The sequence below is a fragment of the Ascaphus truei genome, chromosome 7 (genome assembly GCF_040206685.1).
Source record: "Ascaphus truei isolate aAscTru1 chromosome 7, aAscTru1.hap1, whole genome shotgun sequence".
In the NCBI taxonomy this organism is placed as follows: Eukaryota; Metazoa; Chordata; class Amphibia; order Anura; family Ascaphidae; genus Ascaphus; species Ascaphus truei.
The window spans coordinates 1898764-1907398 of NC_134489.1; the positions used below are offsets into that span (position 1 = coordinate 1898764).

Consider the following 8635-nt stretch of genomic DNA (forward strand, 5'->3'; position numbering starts at 1 on the left):
CCGTCAATATTTTTTCCTTTGTAGAATAATAATGGAACCTGACCAGGATATCTCTGGTCCTCTTGGGGTCCGTGGACCTAGGTCCGGGGGCCCTATGGGCTCTGTCCATTTCTAGCTTTTCAGGAGTTAGGTCAGGCACCAGATGTATAAAGAGGTCTGATAGATATGTATGGAGTTGTTCAGTCTCCACTGTCTCCGGGACGTACCTCAATCTCAGGTTTTGCCGCCGATCGCGGTTTTCCTGGTCCTCTGCATTTTCCTTAAGTCTTCTGATCTCCCAGTGCAGGCGGTTAATCTCGTCCTCCGCGGAGGACTGTGCCTGCTCCAGTGTTTCCACTGTGTTTGCCAGTCCATCTGTTTTGGCCGTTAGGAGATTCAGGTCTGCTCTTAGTGTGTTAATGGCTTTACCTAAGTCATCCCGGAACTCCTTCCTCATTCTGGTGAAGAGGTTTTCCAGATATGTTTTGTTCACGTCTATATTTTCAATTTCTTGTTCGCGTGCCCCACTCGGGCCCTCCCGTGCGTCGATTGAGCCGCCATCTTGGGAAGTCTCGCAACTCCCTGCAGTCCGCTGGCTTTGTGGGAAGTAGTTCGTCACTGGCTGTTGAGCTGTCTTCTTATTTTTGCCGCTCATGTTGGCCACTTTCCCCGCTGCTTGTTTGTGGTTATTAGGGGGGTATATATATAGATATGGGTATGTCGCAGAGACCGTGGGGTCTTTTTATTGTAGAAAGATAGGGCAGTCTGTTAGGTCTGGTATATTGTATCTGTGTAGATATGTGGTTGGTGGGCCCAGGGATTCTGGCCTTAGAGCTGCGTCTCTGGCCTACTGGTTGCTGTTTCTGAGGCACCTTTGTGTGGTGTTGGTGCTTCCACGTGGTGCTGCTTCTCCAAAATGGCCACCTCTGCCCCCACCACGCTACTGGGGCCTTTGACTCCCTTCTCTAGTGAGTCCCTTCTTGATCTTCCTCACTCCCCGCCAGGATTTTTGTTTGTGTGTGCCGTCTCGGGAGGGGGGGGGGGGGGTCAGCTTTACCGCAGTGAGTCTCTGTTCGCGCCTTTCTCCGCGGCTATAGCAGGCGCTTCTCTTACCCCACAGGGGATCGGGTGTTTCGTCTCCGGACACCGCTGATTCTCCTCTGCCCCTGATACCTCGTGGCGCGCCAATTCTCCCCTCCTCCCGGAGTCTCTCCGTCCGGATTGACCTCCGCGCGCTGTCAATGGGGAAGTCAAGGGGGAAGTCCCTGCAGGGGATCGCCGATTCAGCCCCTCCGAACGTCGGAGCCAGACACTCCAGAGCCCCGCTATTCACTTGGGCTAAGGCTTTGGGGGTTCATTTATGGATTTCTTCGCTGTTTCAGCTGATTTTATTAAATATTTTATACATTTAAGGCTATTCCTTCAGAGGGGGTCGGGAGCGTCTTTCTCAAGCTGCCATACCCCGTGACGTCACCGGAAGTCTCAAGAAAGTGTCTCTTTAATGTCAGATTCCTAGTGAATTTATGCAGATCAGTAAATAACTGAAACCCAAGATTCACAAGACATCCATCGATCCACCGGGTAGACCGATAATCTCCGGAATTGGGTCCTTAACATCAAATTTGTCACAGTACGTAGATTTTTTTCTACAGAAATACGTGAAAGTACTGCCATCTTATATTAAAGATACCACTGCCGTCCTGAATCTGGTAAAAACAATCAAGTGGCAAGACGGCTACAGATGGGCAACATTTGATGTTCAATCCCTTTATACATGTATTCCCCATGATAAAGGGATTGACGCAATTAAGGAGACTTTATCAAGAGATGATGAACTACACCCACTAAATTGTGATTTCATTATCGATGCCATTAAATTTATTCTGTCACACAACTATTTTCTATTTTTAAATCAGTTCTACTTACAGTTGTGTGGCACAGCCATGGGGACGCATTTTGCCCCCAGTTATGCCAACATATACATGGGGATATGGGAGGATAACTTCATATGGCACAATAACCCATTTGCGGATAGGGTTATTATATGGCAGAGATACATCGATGATGTCCTGTGCATCTGGGAAGGTGATGAGGATACTCTGGAATTATTCAAGATTTATCTGAATACAAATGATTTTAATTTAAAATTTACTTCTGAAACGAACTCAAATCAGATAGATTTCCTGGACCTTAGTTTGGTATCCAGGATGGGTGAAAATATTAATACCAAAACATTTTTTAAAAAGGTAGACACCAATAGCTTTTTATTGTCATCCAGCAATCACAAAAGAACCTGGATTGATAATATACCATTAAGCCAGTTCATGCGCATTAAGCGAAATTGTAGTCTTCAGACGGATTTTGAATCCCAATCAGCTTCTCTGTTTGAGAGGTTTATTGAACGAGGCTACGACAAGGCTCTGTTGCTCAGTTCTTTGGAAAAAGTAGAAAAGATGGAGAGAGACTCTTTACTGATTCAGAAGAAACAAATAAATAGGGATGAAAGTGATAAACTCAAAGTACCATTTATTACGGAATTCAGTTCAGTGAGTAAGAGCATCCAGAAGATAATCAACAATAACTGGAAAGTTCTATGTAATGATCCAATCCTAGGTCCCTCTCTTCATCCGAAACCAAGCTTTATTTACCGTAGGGCTAAGACTCTCAAACACCATCTGGCACCAAGTGATATTGGTGGTCCGATGATTACATCTTCAGAGACCACCTGGATGCCTAGCAAACCTAACGGTAACTTTAGTTGTGGAAGATGTAAGGCTTGCAAAATGCTGAATACAGAACGTAAAACATTTATCTCAAACAGCACCAAAGAAAAACTCACCATAAAAGATTGCATATCATGTAAATCAACATATGTAGTGTACTTGCTACAATGCCCCTGTGGGTATCAATATGTTGGGCGGACGAAAAGATTCCTAAGAGTGAGGATTCTAGAACACGCCAGGAACATCAGAATAGGTTTCGAACAGCATAGCGTGTCTAGACATTTTAAATCCAAACACAACTGTGATCCCTCATTATTAAGTTATTTAGGCATACAAATTGTATCTTCAGGGAGACGTGGTGGAGACAGATAAAAAATTATCCAAGCAGGAAAGCCTGTGGATATATAAGTTACAAACTCTGTCACCACTGGGCCAAAACGAGGAACTTGACGTCTGGTCAATATTCTGATTTTTAAGATAGTTTTATGTATCACCAGTGAATATTAGACTTTTTAGATATTATATTAGCTTTTTTAGATCTTTATACATTTTTTAATGATTTCTCTCCATTTGTCTGTGTAATACCAAATTTGACCATATCATTTTATCATGTAGCATTAGGTATGAGTGTTTTTTGTACGCCTTTTTAAATTAGGATGTTACTAATTATTCTTTCTTTATTTTTAGATTTTACATTCTGATACCCTGTTTTAATCTAATAAAATTGTTTTTTAATGCTATATGTTATGTTGTCACCCCCTATCTCTAGCTGAGAGGCCGCCTGTCTTGATTAAGACCCAGCGCTGAATGGGTTAATTTCCCAGAGGTGTTTTGAGTCGGGTCAATCTAGTGCGGCCAATCAGGAGAGATCTGAGGGTTTATGAAGCGCCCCGGAACTTCCTCCATCATTCCCTGAAGAAGTTTTCTATAACGAAACGCGTAGGAGTGGGCGCATTCCCTACTTATGCTCTATATACCCATTGTGGTATTTTTCATCACACTGCCTGCCTGGAACCTGTTGTCCTTCTGTGACTTTTTCGCCGGTGTGGTGCCATCTAGCGCGACGAACCAAAGACACTGAGACACTACCGGACGCCATCTGATGACGTGAGATGCCACTGCGCACGTGTCAGGAAGCGAAGGAGTTCCTCAGAGACTACGGTGACATCGGCAGACTCTAGGAGTGATCTCCATCAGCGAGCTGATCCAGGCGAGCCTCTGCCATTGCTGAGTGACCTCCAGCGGCGAGCTGATCCACGCGAGCCTCTGCCACTGGTGATCGGCTGTCTACAGATGGGTAACATGTCCCAAACATGTCATGCTGTGTGATTTTATAATAGATGTACGTGCAATACTCACCTTTTAATTATAAACTGAATTTCTAAATATACTACACTATGAGGTTTTTCTTTGCGCTGTTCTCTTTCTCTTTTTTTCTGTATTAGCCTGGAGTGCTGAGCTCTCTATTTGAACAGCTGCATCAAACCTCATCCTTACAAGGTTGTATTCACATTTATTTTGTTTTTTGAATCACTTCACTTTTATTTTATTTAATCCATATATGAGCGCAGTTTTTTGTTACTTCACAATACCCCCCAGTGGACTCAGAGGCCGCCTGCGGGCAGCAGTCCTCCGAAGGCGGGGAAGCTCCGGCACGAGCGCCGGTGCTACAACTGCAACCGCCCTGGTCACATCAGACCAGATTGCCCGGAACCCCTGCGTTCCGGCGGACCCCATCAGGGGCAACGCACCCCAGCTGCGAAGCCGGTAGCCCGCGTGCGGGTGGCTTCCACCACAGACTCCGGACTGGTCCTGGAGACAACTCCCAGCGAGACGTCCCATGCCACACCTGTCCCGGTTTCATCGGTGCCTACAGCCAGGAGCGGAGGACATCTCAGCGCGGACCTGCAGCAGACGGACGGCCGGAGCAGACATCTCACCCCAGTCACAGTCGGTGACCGGCAAGCAGTTGGCTTGCTGGATTCAGGAGCTGCAGTGACCCTGGTCCGACCTGATATGGTCCGGTCAGAGGAATTGATCCCAGACCCTGGGATACAGATCACTGTGGCCGACGGAGAGCCACGTTTCTTGCAAGTGGCCAGAATCTTTTTGGATTGGGGGGTGGGCCAGGGTGTGTGGGAGGTGGGGGTTTTACCCGGTTTGGATGCCGATGTTCTTCTTGGCAACGATCTGGGACCGATGACCTGCACCTATGACCGAGTGCCCAAGCCCGCTGCAGTGGCGGCGGTTACTCGGAGCCAGACAGCGGCAATGGCGGCAGCGCCAGTCCCCCAGCCTTTGGGACCAACGTTAGTGGAGGGCGCAGAGGAGCCCGGGGAGGTAAGCCAGGATCAGTTGCAACCACAGACTGACTTACTGTTCCCCCTTACCCTTCCCCATTCTCCGGACAATGACATGACTGGGGGGTTGCCAGAATTAGGAGCCCAGTTTAGGGAGGCAGTGAAGACAGACCCTACCCTGGCCGGCGTGAGACTTCGGGCGTCCGAATCTCAGGCAGGGGAAGGCACTGAGCACTGCCTATGGTATAAGGTACTCCTTTATAGAGAATAAGGGAACCCAGGGATAGAGGAGGGATTGACTGGTAAGCGACAGCTAGTAGTGCCCCAGGGGTACCGACAGCAACTGTTACGGGTAGCTCACTCTATTCCGTTAGCGGGACATCAGGGGGTCAACAGAACGCGAGCCCGGTTATTACAGCGTTACTACTGGCCGGGGGCATCTCGAGATGTGGGCAATTTCTGCCGCTCTTGTGATGCCTGCCAGCGAGTGGGTAAGGCGGGCGACCGTGTGAAGGCACCCCTGAAACCCCTACCGATAATAGGGGAACCCTTCCAGAAAGTAGCGATGGACCTTGTAGGACCCCTTATGATTCCTAGCAGGTCAGGGAAGCGCTACATCCTCACGGTGGTGGATTGTGCCACCCGGTACCCTGAGGCGGTAGCGCTTGGCACCATAGATGCCAAGACAGTGGCAGCAGCTTTGCTGAACATTTTTTCTAGGGTAGGTTTCCCTAGTGAGATAATAATCGATCAGGGGTCGCAGTTCATGAGTGAACTGTTACATTGTCTCTGGGATGCATGCGGTGTACAGCACCGGCGCACTACCCCTTACCATCCCCAGACAAACGGATTATGTGCGAGGTTTAACGGTACCCTGAAGCAGATGCTTCGGACCTTTTATAGAGGCGGAGGGGAAAGACTGGGAGATTCATTTACCGCACTTGCTGTTTGCCTACCGAGAGGTACCGCAGGAATCTACAGGCTTCTCCCCATCGTGCTATTATATGGCCGCAGGGTACGTGGACCTCTGGACTTATTCCGTGAGGGATGGGAAGGGGAGGCTACTGCTACTGATGCTTCAGTGATCCAGTATGTAGTAGATCTCCGAGACCGGTTAGAGATGCTCATGGGGTTGGCCCAGGACCACCTCAGGGCCGCTCAGACCAAGCAAAAGCAATGGTATGACCGGAATGCCCGTAGCAGAGAATTCATCCCAGGACAGCAGGTGCTTGTTCTCAAACCCACTCGGGAGAACAAGTTAATGGCTGCCTGGTCGGGACCGTACCCGTTTATCCGAAAGGTGAATGAGTGCAACTATGTTGTACAGTTAGAGCCTGAGAGGCACAAGACATATCACATTAACACGTTGAAAGAGTACAGAGCACCGAGTATGGGAGCAGTAATGGCAATTTGTAGCCCACTGCTGGAGGATCCGGCGAGCAATGCTCTGCCTGATCTCCTAGGGGAGACTAGGCAGGGACACACTGGAACAGGTGGAGATAGGGGCACAGTTAAGTGCTAGGCAGAAGGGAGAAGCCAGGGACATGCTAGCTAAGTATGGGGCCCTCTTCACTGACATGCCAGGGACCACACATCTCACAAAACACTCAGTGCTCACAGGGGACCTACGGCCTCTGCATAAGCACGCTTATAGAGTGTCAGCAGAGGTCAAGACCAGTATGGAGAGGGAGATAGAGGAGATGCTGACCCTAGGGGTTATTACTCCGTCCCAGAGCCCTTGGGCAAGCCCGGTAGTCCTAGTTCCTAAGAAGGACAAGACCACCCGGTTTTGTGTGGACTACCGCTTGCTCAACGCTGGGACGGTGTCAGATGCCTACCCCATGCCCCGCATGGATGAGTTAGTAGATGAACTTGTGGGGGCAAAGTATCTGACCACCATGGATCTGAGCAAAGGCTATTGGCAAATCCCACTGACCCTGGAGGCTAGGGAGAAGTCAGCATTCATCACTCCAAGTGGCCTCTATGAGTTTTTGGTGATGCCATTTGGGATGAAGAATGCCCCGGCTACCTTCCAACGCCTGGTAAATAGGTTACTGGAAGGGATGCAGAGCTACGCCAGGTCTTACTTAGATGACATTGCTGTCTTTAGTAATTCCTGGGACTCCCATTTAGGACATGTAGCTGCGGTGCTAGATAGGATCAGGGAGGCTGGGCTTACCTTGAAACCCACTAAGTGTATGGTAGGGATGGCAGAGGTCCTGTACTTAGGGCACAGGGTGGGTGGAGGGCACCTCAAACCAGAGCCAGCCAAGGTAGAAGCCATAGTTCAGTGGCCTGTTCCAAACACCAAGAAACAGGTCATGGCATTTTTGGGCACCGCAGGGTACTATAGGAAGTTTGTCCCACAGTACAGTGCCGTGGCCAAACCCCTGACTGATTTGACTAAGAAGCAACTGCCTGTGCTTATCACCTGGACTCCTGCCTGTGAAACTGCTTTCCAGGCACTGAAAACTGCACTTGCTGGGGCCCCCATACTGGCTGCCCCAGACTATACCAAACATTTCCTCATACAGACTGATGCCTCGGACTATGGCATTGGGGCTGTGTTGAGCCAAGTGGGGGACGACGGTAGAGAGCACCCTGTGGTGTACCTCAGCCGAAAACTACTTCCCAGAGAGGTGGCATATGCCACCATTGAGACAGAGTGCTTGGCCATTGTGTGGGCACTCAAAAAACTCCAGCCCTATGTGTATGGAAGGGCTTTCACGGTCCTCACAGACCACAACCCCTTGAGTTGGCTGCTGAGGGCATCAGGGGAGAAAGCAACTTGGCAAAGGTGGAGCTTGGCCTTGCAAGAGTTTGAGTTTACGATTCAGCACAAAAAGGGTAGTGAAAACAGCAATGCTGATGGACTTTCACGTCAGGACTATCCCTCTGAGACTGAGTTCGTTAAGGGTGCCAGCAGTGCCCCACTCCCCGTTAGGGCCAGTGGGCCACAGGTCACCCATTAAGAAGGGGAGGTGTAGAGGGAGAAAGGGTGTGGCCCGGTATTAAAGGGGTTGCACCCCATATGGCCATCCCCTGACCTCACCAGAGAGACAAGAGGTTAACTGGACTGCGGTCCAAGGATGAGGTTTGCACCTTATTATACCTTGAAAATGTATGTTCCCCTGTTCCCATGTTTCATTGTAAGCATGTATATTAATGTTTTAAAGTGCATTGCTGTATCTCCAATTCTGGAGGTCGCAGAGAGTTCATATTTGGCCAATATGTGGAGTCACTCTAGGCATTAAAAACTGGCAAAGGTCGACCCACTGAGCCCACCAGGATGGAACTTATTAATATGTGTAGATATTAAAGTGTATATGTATTTTATTTTGGATCTGTTCTGAAAATGCAGATGCCATTTGCTAGGCTAATAAGTCATGAAGGGCAGACGGCTGAGTAGCCTAAGCACGGTGATCAAAAAGTAACTGGCTTGATTGTTACCCAATGTCTAGGGATTAAGTATTAGTCAATCAACAAACTCTGCCAGTCTAATTGTTACCTGAGGGCATGGGTGTGACGGTCGTGAGGATTTGGCCCGGGATTAAAGGGGTTACACCCCAATTGGCCATCCTCTACTCTCACCTGGGAAGCAAGGGGTTAACTGGACCGAGGTCCAGAAATGTG

The 8635-nt window shown here is 48.9% G+C and overlaps 1 protein-coding gene across 2 annotated transcripts in view; it reads left to right on the forward strand.

Annotated features, from left to right (window-relative positions):
• Positions 1–8635, forward strand: part of TBRG1 (transforming growth factor beta regulator 1) — a 176525-nt gene that overhangs the window by 24686 nt on the left and 143204 nt on the right. The window lies entirely within an intron of this gene.